Genomic DNA, 21,310 nt, shown 5'->3' with positions numbered 1-21,310 from the left:
ACGAGCAACGCTCAGAGGAAGCACTACCACACACCTTGTATGCCCCAGGCCCGGGCACTGCACTCCTGTTTGCAAGTCCAACCCGCTGCTCTGTACCGATGCCAAAACTGGGGGCCGTGCGGCGGTTGGAAACAGCTTGCTTCCCCATGCCTGGCTGCAGCACGGGGCACACTCGTTGCTACGGTTGAGCAGCAGGACCGAGAGGAGACGCAGTCACCCTTTCAAAAAAGAATATTTTACCCCTCTTCATGATGATGATGATGTATCTTGTTACAACACTACCGCATCCACATGGACATTGGCAACTCCAAGAACTACTTGGGAATCAAAAGCATGTTGACATCAATTACTCCTCTATGTTGCGCAGACACCAAACAAGTCTTTGTAAATGTCCAACATGTGTGAACAGAGACCTCATGCATACGCCCATGCGCCCTTGTGAATGCCCGACATATGCGAACAGACATGATGTAGGCGTGAAGCCAGAGCATGGCCTCGAACACGGAACAGCGGCGCTCAAGAGGAAATTGTCCACAGTGCTGTGACGGATTGAATTGCTTGCCTACTTTGTCCCCCAAACGCATGCCTGGACCCTTCGAATAACACTGTCTAGCGAAACGTTATATGTACACTGGGATTATCATGAGCAAGTGCACCCAAGGGTTGCGCATCGCTAATCGCCCACAGAACATGCCTAGATAATCAGCCTCCAGGATACCAAGACAGGCAATTGGCGTCGCCCCAACGCTGTCTCGCGTCTCCGCCCAGACATCACACCATGCCAAGGAAGCACCTATGGTGGTTTGCTAATAAAACTGTGTGCTCTAAATAAGAGGTATAACTCAATGAGCGAACTCTTAGACAGCTGTAGACACGCTACCAGCTGCACAAGCATCATGGTAAAATAATAACAAATCAATCAATCGGGGATCGCGCGTTGCGTATGGCAGGAAAGGCGCACCTCCACTCGGTATATGGCGCCCTGTGACTGGTTGCCCCCAGACGACCGGACCTTTGCCTTGTCATGATCTGCCGAGGCGTAAATTTTTGCAGCGGCATCGCGATTAGCGCTGCCGAAGCCGACGATGGGCGCAGAGGGGTCCCTGCCCAGTGTTTGAGTGCCAAAACCGCTCCTCAACAGCCCCCCATGACCGAAGAATATGTCGTCCTTGTCAGCCATGACTCTGGTCCAACTACAACATTGGATCACATCAATCGAGTGTTCCATGAAAACACATATCCTGTACTATCGGAGGAGGCGCTTTCACTGGATATGTATCAACCAAAAATGACGCATCTGAGTATGCGTAACAACCACGCGTGTTGCAGAAAGATACATGATCAAACCATGCACCTTTGGTCAAGTGGTTAAACTGCCACTGTCGAATCGAGGGGTCTGTCATTCGAATCTTTGTTCGGCGCACGTGGTTTTCCGGTGTGCCCAGGACACTGATGGCCAGAGAAGTTGCTCTTGAAGCAAATTCCGCCGTAGATTACGCCTGTCACATTTGACGGCGTCCAAATTTTCAATTTCATTTTTACAAGATCGAACCAGCCGTGACGTTGAAAGCGGCTGAGACACTGAAATACATATTTACTTTGAATTTTGCGTCAGATGGTCCAGGTGTGTGCAAGGAGGATGCAGCTAGTTGCTAGGCGAGTCCTCTGCAATCCCAAGTAGGAGTGCACGTGATGAATGTACTCAAGCTGGACGTAGGAGAATTATGGATAGTTTGCTTGTTGGCGTAAGCTCTGTTGCATCGCCACTTCACACTAGTCACCAAGTACTTGTGTTGCATGAATGAAACACATTGTTGCATAGATGGTCGGAATGCTCCAGCTTAGGCTGCAAAGCAACACCGGTCTTGCACTCACAACGTAAGTGCAATGTTTCGACATCTCCACAACCCTCTCCTTGCTCAGGGCAAGATGTGTGTTCGGGGTGCAGAGGAGATTGAACCAAGTGAGGCCTGCTACGCATGCGTCGATTGCTGTACTTCTATCTGGGACGAAGATTCTGAACTTCCAGACAACTAAAATTAAGTCTGTGGAACTGTCAGTCAATGCGATGGCAGGGCACCCCAGCCGTCAATAGTTCATGCTTTGTGGTGGCAGTCAGGTGGCTTACGGGGTGCAAGGATCCATGTGCTCCACCTGAATAGTACGACTACCAAGGCAAACAAGGAACAGAGATTTCCGGCCAGCAACAAATGAGAATATTTTCTCTCCACAAGCCTGTGCAAGCCTCGTGGTATTTGCATGTCGTATGTACATCGAAATAATGTCCGCAGAAAGAGCACGCGTCCGTTATTTCCCAGAGCCACCTTTTGCAGTACCGGCAGATGATCACTTGCGTTCAAACAAAACGCATATCATGGGTAGCTTGTTGTGACAGGTCAACATTAACGGGCAGGGGAGTCCTCAGGCAACCGCAATGAAGACAGGGTTTCGACAGGCATCTGCATGGCTGTTTACGGGTTTCTTAGCACGTATGGTCGCCTGTCTCTGTGGGCTCAAGCACTCAACATAAGAACGTGTGAATCATGATAGTATTCATTGTTGCAATGCGCAATTCATCTATCATTGCAGTTACCTCTATGCTCAGTTTAAAGTGCTCTTGCCATCTCGTATGACATTACGAGGATACATGCTCGATCTTTTCAGGAAACATTAATGTAGGCATGTTTTGTACATACGCTTTCTCATGCAAGCTGTAAATAGGTGTAGTTGTATATTTGTGTTTATAGGTTACCTGCCGTAACTTGGCGAGGCGGTTGGACGCTTGGTGTGCCAGCTTGGACCAAACCGACTACCTTGGGAGCACATGGACGCATCGCGCGACATCCGTGTTGACCTAGGATGATGGTAACATATTTATTGTAATAAATGTCCATTAATGGTTGTGCCACCATGTGTAGAGTGCATTGGCGACATGGGGTAAGTTTGCGAGCCCGCAGTTTCACAGAGGAGAATTCTGGGCCTGCATTTCGAGACTGCGCTGCATACGTGTGCACATAGCATTCTATCACAGAAGAATTCCACTATAAGAGTACCACAGCGTAGTGCTTGCGAGTATCTGCCCCTAGGAGACGGGCCCTTGACCGAGTTCTTGAGATTGGTGGCTCCACCTACACCAGTCTTCGCGCACACTGAAGGAAGGATTAAGCGAGCGTACCTTTTTTGCCACGATGAAGAATTTGCTTATGAGTTCCGATTTCACTCTGTTGAGACAGCCTTGAACAGCAGCAAACACGACGCTAATTCCAGCGACAGCTCCGTGCATTTACTGTTCGAAGACCAGCCAACATCATCCAAAGAATGGCAAGCATGCAACAAACGTGTCCATTAGAGATTTTTGATAACTTCGCGATTAAAAGAGCGAAGAAATTTGCCATGTGCAAGCCTTTTATCGGCTTGTTGCAGTTTTGCACGTTTTCTAAGAGGTTTTCCTTGGAATCGCCGACGGAAGTATCCCTGTGATATTTGGCGCCATACCAGCTCAACACATCACGGAAAGGCCGTGATTTGAAGCGCAATAGTACAATTTCTGTCTTTATCTGACGAGGTTGGCGTGTGATGTAGCACTTCGCTCACTTCAGCACAAGGTCGCAAACAGCCAGTAATCATTCTGCGTTAACAGCATGAGTCCCAGAACAATAAAAAATGTGGCTGTAATTGGCGCTGGTATAAGTGGCGTTGTATGTGCACAGGCCTTGAAGGCATCTGGGCTTGAGAGAGTTCTTCTCGTGGATATGGGTCCAAGAGGCCCAGGTGCGAATGATGCCTGGACTGCCATGCGAATGCAAACGCCCGCGACAATCAACGGAAGTCAATCTTATGTGTCATTTTATTGGATATTTGGACATTTTCTGTACAAGCCAAGTATTGTACCAGGCGACAATGTTGATCTGCGTAGGGTTCCTGGGAGTGGCACATTCTTCTGAGGAGTACCAAGTTCACCTTGACATCATACCGCGCGATCTTGCGTTCTCGTTGATGATATGACATGGATTGATATATTCCTCAATGAACCGCACGGACCGTGCTTGTCACGTTGTGTTTGTGAGCGTGCACAACATGGCATGCGTGCCAACTCGCTATTACTTCAATGAAACCGCCATACCTTGGTTGTACCGTGGCGAGCATACGATCACTACATTACGGTGCAAGCAACTTTGTCATTCTGGGAGTTTCGGCGAATCAACTCTGGTGTCTTGTGTCCACGAGTACCATGAAGGGTGAACCTTCACCTTTACGCTGCAACATCATGGAATCATAACGTCTTGAAGTGCAATAACGTGGTTGAATGCCTTGACACGAGGCGCCAAGTCACCAGGGGGATGCCGGGAAGGAAACCAGCATTTTTGCACCATGGCTCCAGGATGCCCAGATCATCACCAGCATCACCGGCACTTGTCCGGCCCAAGCAGGATATGGCAGAGAATGTGCTTTCATGGTACCTCGTTGACTCAGGAACTGATTTGGGAGATTGCGCAGGGGGTCGTATGTCCACTCGTCGTTATCCGGGAGCCTAATCCACCCACTGAAAGTCCAATTCGACCACGGTTGCCAGTTCGTCGCACCAGCTCGCAGCGGGCCAGCACAGAAGCTCATGCAGAGCCTTAAATCTTCTGGTAAGTCGACGTTCCCTTGCGAATGGCGTTTCTTGTGAGTTGGTGGTGCGAACCGATTGATCCATGCCATACTGACCAGTCGCTTGCAGGCGCAGATACACTAGCCCGGCCTATGCATGCTCGTTGATCGTGGGAATCATTGGGCGTTCGCAGAAATGACATCATTCACAGTCAACAGCCATGCATACCACAACTTCGTGCGCGTGTTGATGCTACACTTGTAGCTACGTGCCACAACTCTGAAACCGCCCAATGGTTGTCCTTGATGTCAGACGTCCAGAGCGCAGCATCTAGACATGTGATCGTTCTAAAGGTTCTAGAAGGAATCAGCGTGTGTGTAGGAGTTTTGCGTGACTGGACAGATGCGGTGGGCGTGCTGGATGCCACCACGAGTCAATTCGTGCTGAAGGACAACTACAATCAAGAACACCCCTCTACCACCAATTTCGGGTGCGTATGTCCCTTGTTTGCGCTGCACCAGGTGGGGGCGCCAGACATGACACCCGCCAGATTCAGACAAGAAACACGAAAGCGGTCCATTGCACAAAAATGCCGCAACAGCTGGCAAAGGCACGAGCTTCAATGAGCTTGCACTGACGCTAACGCGTAACGCAGACCTCCGCATGTTGAGCAGTGCTCTCCTTGCTGCAAAATTCCGCCCTCCAAGCCGCTGGCATTCTGGAAAGCACTGGTGTCTCTACTTATCTATTTACCACAGTTGGTGATCCAAAAATACGGTCACGCAGCTCCACCCGTGCATTCAACCTCTTGGCACACGTTGCAAGTCAAAGTTAGTATATGGTCCGGGTTTGGAAAGTGCTCAAATTCCCTAATGTTTCCAGACTACTGTAGTCTGGAAAGCAGTTGGTCAACGGTCTTACAGCAAAGCGGCTCTACGAGGGTACCTACACCAAACATCATGATTCATTCTATGTAATTTCCGTATGCCATGCAGATAGAGATCATGACGCAACACAACGCTGGGCTCTTCGTCAAGTGTTGTGAAGACTACGGTATTCACTTTGCATTGACTCGCCCTTTATAACTCCGAGCCATCAGCCGGCCTTCCAGGTTTTCTGTACAGTCCGAAGAAACAATGATTGTTGCATGTGCAATTGCAAGAATTGTTGCCTTTTGACTTAAGAAGTAGCTTATTTCCTTCATCTTTCTAGGGTTCATTCAAGGTAATCTCCTTGATCATGGGCCCAACAAAAGTAATCAACATGCCTACTGTGAAGGATTTGAGACAGGTGGACCGCGGCAATGATGTGGCCATACATGTCAACCGCAACATGTTGCGCGTTGTCATGCACAGCACCTCACAGGGTGCTGCTATGCAGCTTTCTTGACCTTCTGCGGTTCTTTCCCGCAAATCAATGCATTCTCAGAGGTCTGGACCCAAACTCGCTCCGCCTGGCGAACCACAAGAGACAATCATCCGTGCATGTCATATCATCATATGACATGCACGGCACCTCATGGGGTGCTGCCAGCGTTTCGCCAGGCCCTGTAATTTGCGGGTCGTGATGCCTGAAAATGCAGGATTTTGGGGGCAAATTGAGAAATGAAATGAGAATCGAACCCCATTCCGAAAGTAACGAAAACAAAAACCAATCGGGATTCACGCCAGGTCCACGCCAGCGAGCACTGCGCCTACGAGGCGAATGCCTACCTGGCAAATCCTTGGATACTGCTATGCAGGTTTCTTGACGTGCTGCGGCCAGGGCACATTATGTGTGGCCACCCTTCCATGGACGCCATATGCGCTCATATCTCAGAGAGCAGTGGGGCCGAATTGCGCTGGGGCTGCAGGGTGCACTCACTTGCCTGGAGAGGAGACACCCGCCAGTGGAGTTTGGTGGGCAAAAGCACAGTGAAGGGCGCAGAGAAGCAAGCTGCTGAGCATCTTGGCGAGTTTGATGCTGTTGTCATGGCTGATAGCAGCCCCATGCGGCAATTCGCACCAGGCAGGATTGACATGCAAGATGCAGGTGACCCACCCCTTGCAGTGCTTCGTCAGAAAGGGTTTTGACCTCCGTGTTTGTCCCGAAGAATCAGAGGGTCTGGCGAAGCGTTGACCCTCATTTTGACACCAAAGATTCTTACAACCGCTCAATCTGCCAATTTGCCTTTGGAAAGTGCGCAAAAATGCGCCTTGTACTTGCTTCGCACATGGTATGGTACATGGTACTTTTGAAGGACGGGCGTGTATGATGAACCTGGCGATGTGAAGGTGAAGATCTTCTTGTGCAAGTTGCCTTGTAGTTGTGTCCGCACACATGGAAACTATGATCGACAATGCAGTTGCTGGATATTGCTGCGTGTGGAGAAATGTACAGACTGTCACAACACACAACACGCTACTTAGAACGAGTGTTCCATCAGACATCATTACATGTTCATTACACAGAGAGGCAGCACCACCAGAGCACAAGCGACGACACAAACCCTACAGTTGCAACAGCACAAAGATTGTCATCATACAACCCGTTGGAGCCAGCCCTTCGCAAGGGTTAGACGAATAGGCAGACATTGGAAATGGATGCAGAGATTTGGAGTATGTTTCTCAGGGACGAAAAGTTCCATTGTGATGCAAGTTTATCTGTGCGTCCAATCTGCACTTGGATGGTGTGTTTGTTTATGCCCAATTGGAAGCTGCACAATGGGAACGATTTGCAGGATTGGGACACATCCAAGCGATGTACCAGAAGAATGTGAAGACAGTTCCCACACTCTCACTGATGATGGCCTTTCCAAGCTCTCTTGGTCTTCCGTTTGATGCTTGCACTATCGAAAACAGCTCCTTGGCTTGGGCGGCACGTGACAGCTCTAAACCAGTACGCCTCACTTCCTGAACCAGGCAAAGAACGTCCTGTCCCTCTTGATGATGATGATGTACCTTTTTACAATACTACCGCAGCCACATGGATATTGGCAACTTCAAGAACTACTTGGGACTCAGTGCTATAATCACCTGAGGCTAGCGTACCTGGACCAGCCTGACCAACCATAGCCTGACCTGACCTCTTGATGGAAGTAAATGCCTGTCAAACCAGCCATTTCCGCCAGTGAAGCGAGAGGGCTCAGTGCTTGCCACATTGGGTTCCGAAACCCATTTTTGTCCGGAAATATGTGAATTTCCAGGCAATGCGGACCAGCAAAATCACACGGTCGGGCAAAGCGCTGAGGGGGTTGGTTCTGATGGCTCTACTGATCTCATAGTCTGCCGCCAGTGTTTCGCCAGACCTCTGATGTTTTGGGTCCAGATAACATGAATATCGGGGACAGGACGGGGGCTCGAAACCCGTTCTGGCAAAGCCCTGTCGGCCGTTTTGCCGAACATGGCCAGTGTTGATCAGTCGGCGGCCTCTGACTTCAGCAAGAAGCGACATTCAGCTGCCGCCGCTCCTTTGAAAGACTGCCTGCGCCACTTGCTCGATTCATGTAGGGCCTTGGATTGTGGCTGGGCACGGGAGAATGGGAAGCAGCTGTAAAATAAACAAACCAACCTGGAACTATGCCATGTTTCCGAAGGCGCACACTACGCCGACATGGGTGCTGAAGGTGCTTTGGCCTCATGCCCTGACGGGGCTAAACAAGATATGTCCCTGCGATTGGACAACATTCCTGGATGTGATGAAGTGAGTTCCACTCTAATAATGTGGTAAGCTCGTACAGAAGCATATGCCTGGCACCTAAATGATGATTTTCTATATCTAATTGTGTAGGTGCTGATCCCAACAATGTGCAGACAGCGTGCGCGTTTGTACAGCCCTGATTGCGCCGAGCATCAGAGCCTCCCATCACTAATGACAAGGAAGGTATCGCAGCTCCTGCGAGCGAGATCTGGTCACCCATGAAAACGAGCGAGATGGGTCAGCTCAGCTGCTAGGGGAGGATGCTAAGTGTTTGGGATGTCCCCAGTTAAGTCGATGTTTATGTGGATGCAGTAATGATGCAAATTAAGACATCATCATCGTTAAAAACAACGCTTTTCGGTGCAGGGGCGAGACCGGGATGATGGCGTTGAGACATGGGTGGCGTTAACGACTCCTGAGTTTGCACGGGAGCTCCTGAATGGCACTCCGAAGGCCCAGAAACAGATCCGCCAGTACAACGACGAGATGCAAGCTCGAGTGCTTTCCGAGTTCAAGAAAGTCATGGTGCCATGCATGCAAGCTCAAAGCTTCCCAGATGCCCAGCTCGCGCATTTGCAGCGCTGGGGCGCGGCTTTTCATATCACTACGTTGGGGCAAGCCTCTCTTGCGGACGATGAGAAACAATTTGTGGCGTGTGGGGACTTTTGCTTGGGTTCGTCGTTTGCAGACGCTGTCGAAAGTGGCTTGGCTGCTGCCTCGAAGGTGCAGTCGTGGAGTGCGTTGGAAAGTGTTTAAATTCCCTGGGTCGCGTCGCTGGCGTGGTTACTAGATCGACAAGGGGGTTTGACGACTGTAATATGGCACATTGAGAGCATGTTGGAGACAAGTTTGCACCGGCAAGGCCTGAACACACGCGCAACGAAGCTTTCTGAAGCATCGCATGCCCTCTCATGGCAGTATGTTGGGAGTGGTGCTGTCCAGATTAGTTAATCACACGGACACTGGTCAATCTTGCATTGGCGTCGCGATTCTGCATGTTCATGCTCTTGTGAAGGAAGATTCGCCCCGTGGCCAAATATATAAACATCTTGAGTATAGCTCTGCGCCCACTCCGCGCAAAATTCGCCAGGAGTGCTTGCTGACTAAATGAAACAGCTGCATGTGTACAGATCCGTCCGGAGGAACGCACAGCTATCGTGCTAGCCTGTTTTTCCAGGTTGCTCGCGATGTTCTCATCCCGATATTCAGTTGCCCCAGACAATTCATTCTTATTGCCAGGATGCTGAGGGGAACATGTGTGGTAAATGATGCTCAAGGCGACTGCCAAACGTAGTTGTTGTAACTTTTTGGACGCTTGGTTTGACTGTTGCAGCTTGTATCCTGAGCCGGTTATGACATGCGAAGGACCTCAGATGCGACTTGTGGCAATCACTTACGCAATTCACGGCCAAACAGACAATTTGACGCAGGGCAGGCAACCCACTCGGTTGGCAACAAGCCACGCGCTGACCTTGCAGTTGCGCAACTTTGCTTGGGAGATTTGCACCTAATTTCGTTCTCCACAGCTGCACCAGGTATGTAGTATATCTCTCAGGTGGCCATCGAACACGATGCAGTTGAGATGCCGATTCACTGCACTGCCACCACAAAGCTGGATTAATGCATCTTCCACTATGAAGTCATCGCTTGTCATTCGCACCTTTTTTTGGAATGCAGTGACTTTTTCGGAAGGAATGTTCACCGCCATCATGCGTCAATTTGCGTGGGGGTCGGTGAGAACCCTGAAAGCAAGCTTCTCAGGCGCACACGAGGCAGCGATCTTGTCGACGTTACTGAACGTCGGTGATGTGTGGAACACTCTAGTACGTCGAGCTGTTTCTTAGACTCATGCGCGTGACCGTACAGCAATTGCTGCCACTGATGGAGTGGGGTCTACAGGTACAGCACGCACGCACAATTTATAGGGACTTTTTTTTATGACATATGTGTAGATAATGAACTTGTTGTTCGTGTCTTAAGATTATCGCGGATTCATCTGGTGGTGACGTCCAGGATGGTTGTTCTGAGCAGTCGCGTGAATTTCATCTACTTCGCGCACAGGAACTGGAGAACGAGCGCGAACATTGCTTCCTAGTTTTAACGCAGTGACCATCCAGGTTTCGGGCTGTTGTTGAACGCGCGGGTGGCTAGTGGTCACCATGGACGTCACGACGCTCCGCGAAACGCTGGCAGCAGTTAAAGCCCAGCTAGCAGACATCGCAGCGGAAGCAGCGGAGAGACAGAAACGTGAGGAGAGGGGTTGGGAAGATGAAGCGCCGGCTCTCAAGACGTACATCGACACCCTCACCATGGCTCGAGACGTCATGCGGAAGGAGCTTAACAAAGCACGGTCGGACATGCACGCTGCCATGCGTAGCACCGGCCACGTGGTGTCGGCCACTCGCCCCGCCGGTACGAAATGCCTTGATGAATGCAGACGGATTATTACAAATTGCGTGATGAAGGCGTCACTCGTTCAGTGAAATTGCCACTCACAAGCATGCGCTCCGTGCACTCGTGCGTGTGTGTGCTCTGAACCATGGGCAGTTCTTGGATACGCGTTATGATTCGTTCAAGCTCTCCTCAACACCAGTTTCGTAACGTGTGGAGGATGTCGTTTGCTGGTTCGGCATGCTTTCGAGCTCTGCGTGGGCAAGATCGAAATGCAAACAACTGCCTTGCGCACGGGTGCAGGCGGAAGCTCAGCGAGCAAAGCGCCGGTGCTGGATGAGAAAGCGCCTCACGATCAGCTCCAGGAAGAAGTTGGCAGACTGGTGGAGCTACTGGAGAACATTGACGAACAGCTTGCTGCGGTGTGTTCTTCTCGTCCACTTGATATCTTTCTCATCATAATGCAATTCATATTGACAAGCAGAGCAGACAAGCAATCTTGCATCAAGCAGCAACATCTGCCGAAATTTGACGTCAGTGCAAGCGTTCCAACATTGACACCAGCATGTGCGTCGTCAAATCGTCTGTAGGTCCTTCCCGATATGTGCTTCTGATTTCTACACCGAATTTTGATGTTCTTCCAACATTCGCAGACGCGGGTGAGGTACGCTCGCGAAACGCGAGCAGACGACAAAGAGCTCTGGGAGGCGCAGCTGGTGGCCTTGCAAGACACGAGGCACCTGACCAGCACCGAGTTAGAGCGCCTCAGAGTGGCCCTCGTCAACCACCAGCGAGCGATCGCATACCTGCACCACCAGGAGACCGGCACTGTCAAGCTCGCGCAGTTGCAGGACGAGATCTCGGCAACCGAGACAAAACTAAACCGCGCGAAGCAGCTCCTCTACTTTCCGGCCCTCCAAGGGTACCGGTTCCGCGCCGGCGGCCGCGGCGTGTTTCTCGCTGCGCAGGAACTGTTCATTTCGGAGCTTGAGGCAACGTTTTTTGTGTCTTGCCAGCGCGTGCACGGGCCCGACGGCCAGCCTAAGGTGTGTGGTGATGTTGCCTTGCGACAGGGATGCGAGGATATGTCGCGGTGGTGTACTCAAGCCTGTACAAGAGCGAATGTCTCGTACCGGAAACGTCGATCTTTGTCATCTATTTGTGTTCCTTCTGATCCAAGAAGTGGGCAGCCAACTGCGCTTGGCAAATTTCTAGGTGTAGCTGGGCTTTGTTCGCTCCCTGTCACCACTCCTTGCTAAAAAATCAACTCATTCATTGCAGCTCCTGACGTCTTCCTGGGATGCCCTGCTTGTGACATCTGTAGCTATAGAAACTGATTTCCAAGTAGCACTGGGAGTTATCGATGTCCATGTGGATGCGGTAGTGTTGCGGAGCGATGCCTACATCATGGTCATGTTCCCCTTGTCCTTTGTCCAGTAGCGATGCATCCTTGCCACAGTGTCAAGCGCGGTCACAGCTGAGACACATCTCAGTCAGCACTCTGATGTAGGTGATAGCAACGATCAAGTTGGGGGGTTCAACGCCAAAGATGAACTTTGGCAATCGCAACAGTCGAACATCAAGCATTCCATCAGACTTCCACGTGCCTTCCTCAGCCTCTAGACGCGCCTCTGCTTCGGCCAGTGACCTGAGGCCATCAACCTCAAGTACGCTCCAATCATCAGTGTGTTTGTGCTGCATTGGGCGCTCCTCTTGTCCTCATTTTCGGGTACACTCATTTTACACTCATTTCAGGGCCCTGATATTTTGTCGCGTTGGTTTGTGGAGGTGCCGCGGCGATTATTTCATTCATGAGTAAGAGGCACGAGCCTGTCCCGTGATGGAAGGGCTTGGCAGCGTCAAAGGCAATTTCGAGGCGCTGGACTCCTTTTGTTGTTGTTTGTCGAGATGCGGCAGATTACACATTTCATAGTGAAATCAGAAAGGAGCACGAGCCTATCTTTGGAGCTGCACGTGTGGCATGTGCGTTAGTGACATGAACGCACGACATAGAACACTCATATTGTTGTATGCCGTCGCTGGCGGGGTGGTCCCCTACCATGATGGTAACGGCAGCGGTGATGCAGTTGGGCCTGAGTCAGCGCCCGTGGGCGCAAGCTCTGGCATCTTTGGGGCGGCCCCAAGCCGGCACGCGATCCCGGCGGAGGACCTTCGCCCCCCCCGCCGTGACGCAGACTCCCCGATCGACGCCCCAGCCCAAGGCATCTGGTACAATGGCTCCAACCCCTTCGCAGACGGCACCCCGGCAACGGCCGGCCGGGCCGCGCCCCCTGGGCCTGTGGGGGAGGGAGACGAAGACGATAGCACCGATGTCTCGTTCATGTCCAACCCATCGACTTCGGACCCAAGCTACATGACGAACCCCAACACTCCTTTGGCGGCTGCAGATGCTGACGCTGCAGAGGACGGCTTCAGCGATCAGTTTGTGGCACCCTCTCACAGCCCCACGAATGATGGTGCGTTCTCTCGAGGAACAGTGCGGGTCACTGCGAGCAAGGTGCACCCGCATCTTCGGTCCTGGTGCTGTAATGCTGTGCAACCATGCTGCACTCAAACGAGCGCTGGCATCTCAGAGTCCAACTTTGAAGTGGATTCACTTGCTGGCAATGGAAGTTGGATGGCTACACAGGGGACAGATGCGGACCCAAACGGTCAAATGGGCCGGGTCTGTTTGACCCGGACCGCAAACGGAGTATCGACGTCGAATCGAGCACGTTGTGTGTGCGTGTAATGCAGTCAAGAGGCTCGAAGGCTGCGCTAGAGGTTCTGAGTGTAGTCGAAATTAGGAAACTCTCTGTGGGGTTGCACGGAGAGCTGAATTTTAACGTGTTCCAAGGCTAAGTCGACGAGCAGACTTTCATGGAAATGCTGGTAGCTGCACAGGGATCTTCAACGCTGCCTGAATGTTGCATGTTTCATGTTTCTTTGTGGCAGATAGGTCGAACGCTTGCCAGAGTGAATATTCAAATTTTGCGAACCGGACTTCGATGCCATACGCCGTAAGTGGTCTTCCATAATTGTGTTGGATCTATGAACGCCAGGTTTGTCAGATTTGGAGTTTGCTCCAGACATACGTACGGACAGCTTGTACTATCAGTATATGATCTCTGGTTGCTGTACAGGGATCTTCGACGCCGTGAGCGACGTCAGGCTGTTCCAAGGCGCCGCTGGGACGGCATCGCTCGAAAGCTTACAGCCCTCCATCCTGGGGTCACGCGCCGCTGCAACAACAGCACCCGTGCGGAGCCCAGTCATCCCGGGAGCAAAGTCCTACTGGGATGCGGGGGACCCCATCCCCCCCACCCCCGCCGCCCCACGCGCAAGCCTCGACTCTCCGGTCGCCGTCGCTGAGCCGTTTGTGCCAAAGCCGTCTGCGGCATCCCGGCGGACGTTCATGGGGTCGAGCGTAGTAAAGTCCGCGAACGTGCTTGGCATCATCGACACGCCGTCGCGCCCCCCCTCCGCCGCAGTGAGTCAGCCCACATCCTTCGGAGCCTTCCCAGCTGCGTCTCCCTCCGCAAAAAGTCCCGGCGCGACATCGAAAGCCAGCGTCTCTGCGATGCTAAAAACGACGCCTTCAGGTTCGTTTGCGCAGGCTTCCTCGCTCGGGAGTCCGGAGCCCACCCTCGATGTGGACCTTGCTGGAGCGCCGTACGCGGCAGCAGCCTCCCGCGCCAGGCCTGCAGTGCCATCAGCCCTTGAGACGTTTCCAAGTGTGACATCCGCGCGCAGCTACTGGGACGCCAATTCCCCGTCGGTGCTGGAGTCACCGGCGTTGACTAAGTCTCCAGTACCGCAACCGAGGGCAAGCACTGGAAAGACTTTCTGGGAAACCACCCCACGGGGTAGCGTGGACGCTGCTCTTGACACCACCGTGACCGCAGCTTCTGCACGGAGCTTCTGGGCGGCGAGCCCCCCCCCTGGGGTGGAGGCCTCGAAGACGAGCGCCCCGGGCGCCCTCGAGCCCTTCCCGAGCGTCACCTCCGCTCGCAGCTACTGGGAGGCGAGTCCAGACAAAATTACCCCCAATGCCACCCCGGATAAGCTTACCCCCGGCACCACCCCGGAACTCTCGACGCACACGAGCCTGGACAGGGTGCCGGACAACCTCCCCTCCCCGCCCTCCGCCAAGAGCGCCGGCTGGGGGGACACGACCCCAGAGGCAACGCCCGCAAGCTTGCAAGAGACGCCTCAGTCCAGCCCCGACGCCGCCGGTGGCACCCGGATGGCGGCAGTGCCTCCTGACCCTTCGCAAATCACCTCCGACCCGCTCCCGAAGACCTCTCTGCCACTGCCGGTGGGTCCAGCAGCCCTGCACGCCGCACCTGAGGCGCTCTCTCGCGCCGTCTCGGACGGCTCCCACGAAATCATCCGCAAGGCAACCCCAGAACGGTACTCCCGCGCCTCCATGGGTTCCCCGACGCCCAAGGCCAGCCCCAAATGGGTTCGCAAGTCGATGACGAGGACGTCATCCGAGACGCCCATCCCCCCCGGCAATCCCTGAAGCCGATCCGCTCGCAGAGCTCCCCACCTTGGCGCCGTCCGTGGACTTGGTGGCGTCCCCGCCCGACCCCCTAGAGACTGCACAATCCAAGTCTTCGGCTCCGAGCTCCCCCCGGTTCTGAGCCTGCCAGATGAATCCAGGCCAGCGGTCACTCCACCGCCTGCGCTGCTCTCAACGCCAACGCCAACAGTCCTTGACATACCTCTCATTTCCCTCGACGCAGGGCCATCTGCCATGCCATCTGGTCCGCCCATTGCCACACCAGAAGTGGAGTCCGGCATCCCCCAGATCTCCCTCGATGCAGGGCCGACGTTTGGCTCCCTTGACGCAACATCAGAGCCAGAGGCGGTGGTGCCGCCGAGTTCTTTGAGCTCCGCAGCTAGGGGGTTGCCATCCAGCTCGCTGAAGGCGATGCCAGAACCTGAGCTCGATGTCCCGCTCATCTCTCTCTCAGAGACCCCAGACAACGTGCCGTTGGGCTCCGTCAGTGCGACCCCAGAGCCAGACTCGGATGTGCCACTGCTCTCGCTCTCTGAGTCGCCGGGAAATGTTCCGTTTGGGTCTGTCAGTGCCACGCCAGAGCCAGACTCGGATGTGCCACTCATTTCGTTCAACGCCAGGCCTGAAGCTGAAGACAGCATTCCTTTGATCACGCTGAACAATCCAGTGCCGGTCCCTGAAGCTGTCCCAGACCCAGTGCAACTACTTCGACTGGATGCCGAGCCACAGCAAGTGCACGCAACTCACCCCCCTCCCATGGCCGAGCGCGCAGCCCTCATCGCGATCACTCAACCCCTTGGCGAGCCTGAGTGGCCCGAGGTTTACTCACCCCCTCGTTCGGGCCTTGAAGCAGCAGCTTCCATGACTCCCCCAGACAGCCCTGTGGCCCCATTCCCCTCAGTGGCGCCTCCCTCCGTAGCCTCCTCTGCCCCAGTGGCAGCTGCCCTCATGTCTCCAGCTCGTGCTCCAGTCACTGTGACATCACCCGTGGTTCTGACCCCTGCTGTAGCCCCCGGTCCTCTGCCACGCAGCCCGGCCCCAAAGGCGCCAGTGTCCCCTTCCCCCCAACAAGCGCCTGTTCCTGCAGTGCGTGCCGTACCACTGTCTCCCGCTGGAAGCAAATCTGTGCCGGATGCCCTTCCTGCGGCGGCCCTCGTGCCCACAGCTGTCATGGCATCCGCAGGGGCTGCGCAGTCCCTGGCGCCCCCCCCGGCGCCTGTGGCCTCGCCCAGCCGCCCCCCCCCGGCAGCTATCTCACCGCCCTCGGCGCTCTTCGTTGCCCCTAGCCCCGCCGTAGCGGTCACCCCACGGAGCCCGGCTGTGAAGCTGCCACTTGCGGGCCCTGCCGCAGCGCCCGCAGCCCCGGCAGCAGGTGTGTCGCCGTCTCGCGGGGCTGCTGTCGTGTCCCCAGTGGGCCCCAGAAACCCACCACCCACCTCCACCCCATCCGAGCCAGCCTCCTCACCTGCGCCGCCCAGAGTTGTGGGCTCTGTAAGAACGATCAGGCCAACGAACCCAAACCTGGCACAAGCGGTCTCCGGCAACGCAGCAGTTGATTTGTCTGCGGTGCCCACACAGCCAGTCAGCGGAACCCAGGGCGCCCTCAACCCCCTCTCCGACACGCATGAGGGCAGTGTGTGGCCCATTGATGCCGGCCGTGGTCGAAGCAGCGGAGGAGCAAGTACTGCTGCCATGGTAGGGGGTGAGCAACCTCACCCTCCCCGCCCCTCGGCAGCCGATAGTCTCGCCTCGATCCGAGACAACCGCAGCAAAGGCAAACGGATGGCCATGGGCTTCCTAAACAAGCTGACCAGTACGCCTTCCTGTTCTGCTTGTCGATTACCATACTGTGCTTCGCCTGACCCGGTCATTTTTCGGGTCCCAGATGCCAAATAATGCATGGATTCTTGGGACGAAATGGGGGTCGAAGCCATTCTGAAGAAGCACTGTTACCATGTATTGTGACGCTGGTAACACACGAAACAAAGCCTGACCTGACATGGCTTGTTTCTGCTCTTGCAAGCATGTGTACATCCCGAATTTATACCTGCTTGCCAAGCATGGATGTGCCATACTACCAAATTCATTCCTGATACCCAGATTCTTTCTCGGAGCTGCCAGCGCCCTCCTGGGCGCTGTGTACTTACGTTCAGATGCTGCTTGCTTTGATGGCTAAACCTAAGAAACACTGAATATCTGGCATATTTGAAGGCAATATTCATGCAATATTCCCCGAAAACAAAAGCCTTGCCTGCAGCGACAAAGAGGTTCGGCAAGCAGCCCCAAACAAAGGGCCTTCCACAGACGGAAATTGCTGGGTCAGGGCCGTCCACGCCGACGTCCAACGTGTCCAGCGAGAACGTGCACAAGAGTGCCATTTTCCATAAGATGCAGACAGCCGACGATGAGTCAGCGCAGCGCGCTTCGAAGCATCCTTTCGTGAGAAAATGAACGCGGCGTCCAAGATGGTGCGAATCTCGCTGCATGCCCCAATGGAGCATTGACAGATACAGCAGCGCTTACCTTATCAGACGAGACGACGGTTTGCATCATAGGCCAGTTGATTTCTGCAATATATGAAAACAAGTTGATTCTTGTGTGACAACTATCTCCAAAAGTCTGCTGTGATTAAACATCGCGTGCAATCTCCTGTGATTCCCGCGAGATCATTATCTCCAGAGGTCTCCAGAGATCTCCGGCAACAATGATCGTGTGCGTGTCCACTGTGTTCTGTCAAATCGTTTTCGGGGCAGCAAAACGGGCAGGAACGAACGCGGTGCCCAGCCAGTGGCGAAGCACCCTGTGTGACGCCGTGTGACGCGCTGAAGCAGCTGCAGGGCGCGGAGGGCTTCGGCCGGTTCGGAAGCTTCGTGAAGACATCTGCGAACAAGGCGGCGACCATAGCGAGGCAGCAGGGCCTGGCAGGGAAGCCGAGCGCGAACGACATCGGGGACTTGCGAGAGGTGAAGCTAAGCCGCGACTCGCTCGCAGCGCACCTGGCAGCCATCCACGAGGACGGGGCGGTGAGCCCCCCGCCCGCCGCAGCTGCCGCCGCGGTAGCGCCGGCATCGCCGCCGGCGGTCGCCGGCGAGCGTCCCATGACGCGGCTGGACCTGAAGGAGCCACTGGGGACGAGCCCCCGCGCTGGTGGGATGCCCCCCCCCCCTCTCGGCGATGCGGACCTGCCGGCTCCTGTCTCCCCTGTCCGCGTCCTTACGGATGCCGACACTGACGGCGCGTTCGAGGCGGCGTTCGATGCAGAGGACGGGGACATGGACTGGAGGCGGACCGCGCCCTCTGTCGACATGTGCGATTCTGTTCCTTTCCCGCCTCCCTGTGGCCGGGCGTGAATTCCTGCAGGGGTTTTAGCAACATGTGCAACCACAGATCAACACTCAATTTGATGTCTTCACTGGGGAGGATTTGAACGGAGTAGAGGCGAGGTGGTATCGCAGAAGCAGCTGTCCATGCATTCCAGGCCGGGGGGTTCTGCTCGCTTTTAGCCTTCCCGTCAGGCTCGAGAGCTTGTGCTTGCCAGATTACAAAAACCTCAGTTTGAATATATCTCTAGTACTTGAGAGTTCCTACGACCTGAAGGAGTCGAGTGGCAATGCTTCGCCAGGCAGTTCTTTTTGGGTCTGTATGCCTGAATATGCATGTGATTATATATGGGGCAGATATTGCGGTCGAACCCCATTCTGTCGAAGCACTGTCGAGTGGCATCTGACTTCCTTATTCCTAAGTTGCACTTGGAGTTGCTGATGTCCATATGGATCCGGAGGTGTATGAACACGAATCATCATCATCAAATCAGATAATGCGAGATAGCGCCCCGCTTTGACTTTTCTGTATTGTGTGTGTCATCTGTTGTTGTTGCCGTGGTCAATTGGCGACTGATGCCCACGACGCGCCAACCTATACAGGTCTCGAGGACATGCGACATCTGACTCTGCAAGTAATTTGGAGGGCACTGCGGACAGGCGCGGGGTGTATGTTGTTGTCAAAGCCACTGGGGTCAAGGTCATCGGAGAGAAAGGCACCAAGGTGCCCAACATGAACATCAAGGACATGCATCTCATGATCGACTGCAGCCTTGAAGCTCAATTCGAGTACACTGAGCTGGACTGCTGGCAGCCCACTGCTGTGCGATCCCCCCCAATGATCATATCAATGCATGATAGGTAAATCACTGTATTGTGAGCTCGAGTAGACTGAGCTGGACTGCTGGCAGCGCATCGCTATGCGATTGCCCCCTCATTGACTTTTTGGCGCGCTAGGGCAGCATATACCAGTCACTTTTGATGCAGAGATCACTTCTGTCACAATTGTGTGCAATCAGAGTTCACCGCCTTGAACATTGATGGCAAATGATAAGCGTATGTGCTCGCCCTTGTGTCTGAGTCAGCATGGTTGCACCTGACTGGCTAGAAGATGCCGCTGTCGAGAGAAGGCAGCCATGTACGGGCCAGCAATCCATATGGGGCAAGGGGGCCGGCTGGCAAGCAGGGGCCACAGCTTGTGTGGTGCCACTCTCCAAGTTGGCTCAAAGAAAAAAAAGTACTGACATTATTGAGGCAACCGCCATGCATGATCCAGCGAGGTCGGGGAACAGAAGCTTGGATGATTGATGCGAGTGCAAGATGCATACCGCCTCTTGCAAGCATGCATCGTACTCGCAGGTATGATGCATTCTGCTTCCGCGGCATTCAGTATTCACTTTGGAAAACCCAAGAAGCAAGGTCGAAATCGACAGCATCAGTCTGCTGCAGTGCTGTCTTTGGATAGCTCACCCACACCAGTTTACACGAATCCTACAGCCTTGTTCATATAGACCCGGGCAGCCCCAAAGCAACCACCACCCAGCCACCACCAACTGCATGGCTCATCGGTCCACGAATTCGAATTTTCCAAGCCGTTGTCGGCACAACAGATAGGGCTGATGCATTTTTGGTTCTAGACATACTCTTTTGTAGGCTTATGATTCATTCGATATCCAACCCACCCCCTCCCTGCAGAACCTCAAGTTGGATATTCTCCAGCTGGAGCACACAATTTCGGGAACATCAGTCCCTGTGCCGAAGGCGCTGCTCAAATACATCCTCAACCTGGTCTTGCCAAGCCTCATCCAGAACCGCCTCATGGGGATCCTCCCTCTCGAGGCTCGGCCAGTACTTTCTCAACCCGCATTCCCGGGAGTGCAGCTCGGAGGGAAGATCGTGGTTGTCGGCCCACAGATGACTGCACTCGACGCCGACCTCACCATTCCACCTGATTCCGGTGCGGCCCGGTTGTTCTCAACCCATTGAAAGGGATAGTTGCCGACTTGTGTTTTCCAACATGGCAATTGCTTGACGGCAAGCAGGACTTGGAATTGCAAATGTCCATGTGGATACGGTTGTGTTGTAGATAGGTACATCGTCATCACCGAATATATCAATGTGATCAAATAGTATGGCAGGTTACATTCTACGCCGGGGAACGAAACCCCTCAGCACGTCCCTGGTGGCGCAGCGCGCGTCGTCGGCGACATGGAGTGCATCCCGATCGACCATTGCTTCAAGTCAGCATCGGCCTGATCCAAATGAGCGTGCCCTCCCAGTAGAAAGACATCATTAGCTCAAGTCAAAATCGGCCTGATCCAAATCAGCGTGCGCAGGATCCGTTACCAAGAAACAGGCTCGGAAGGTGTCCGCAGCATACTCAGCACGGAGTATGCTGGGTCTGTCCCTTCCTCAGTGCAACGCGCTCAGCGACCTTTTCTGCTCTCGCCAGCTCAGCATCCTGCCCGTGCCGCTCGAGCGCCTCACATTTGCGTCGCTCTGCACGATCCAGTCATCCCTGACTCAGCATCCCGACCTGCTGCAGCGCTGGACGCGCGCTACCCGCGTTTGCTGTGGACTTGCTCTTCCAGGTGCGCGATTGGCCTTGCTGTCTGCCTTGCTTGCTTTAGCTGCTTCACTCAATTTGCGATCTGATTTGCTCTACCAGAGATTGATCTAGTGCTACGCAGATCTGTTGGGCATATTTTCTACATACAATTGTATGTGATGCCGGAAGCAAAACAAGAAGAAGTAGTTCTTGGAGTCGCCAATGTCTATGTGAATGCGATAGTGTTGTAAACG

Source organism: Nuphar pumila, unplaced genomic scaffold (genome assembly GCF_984573655.1).
Source record: "Nuphar pumila unplaced genomic scaffold, dmNupPumi1.hap1.1 HAP1_SCAFFOLD_590, whole genome shotgun sequence".
NCBI lineage: Eukaryota > Viridiplantae > Streptophyta > Magnoliopsida > Nymphaeales > Nymphaeaceae > Nuphar > Nuphar pumila.
This window is presented reverse-complemented; position numbering follows the sequence as displayed.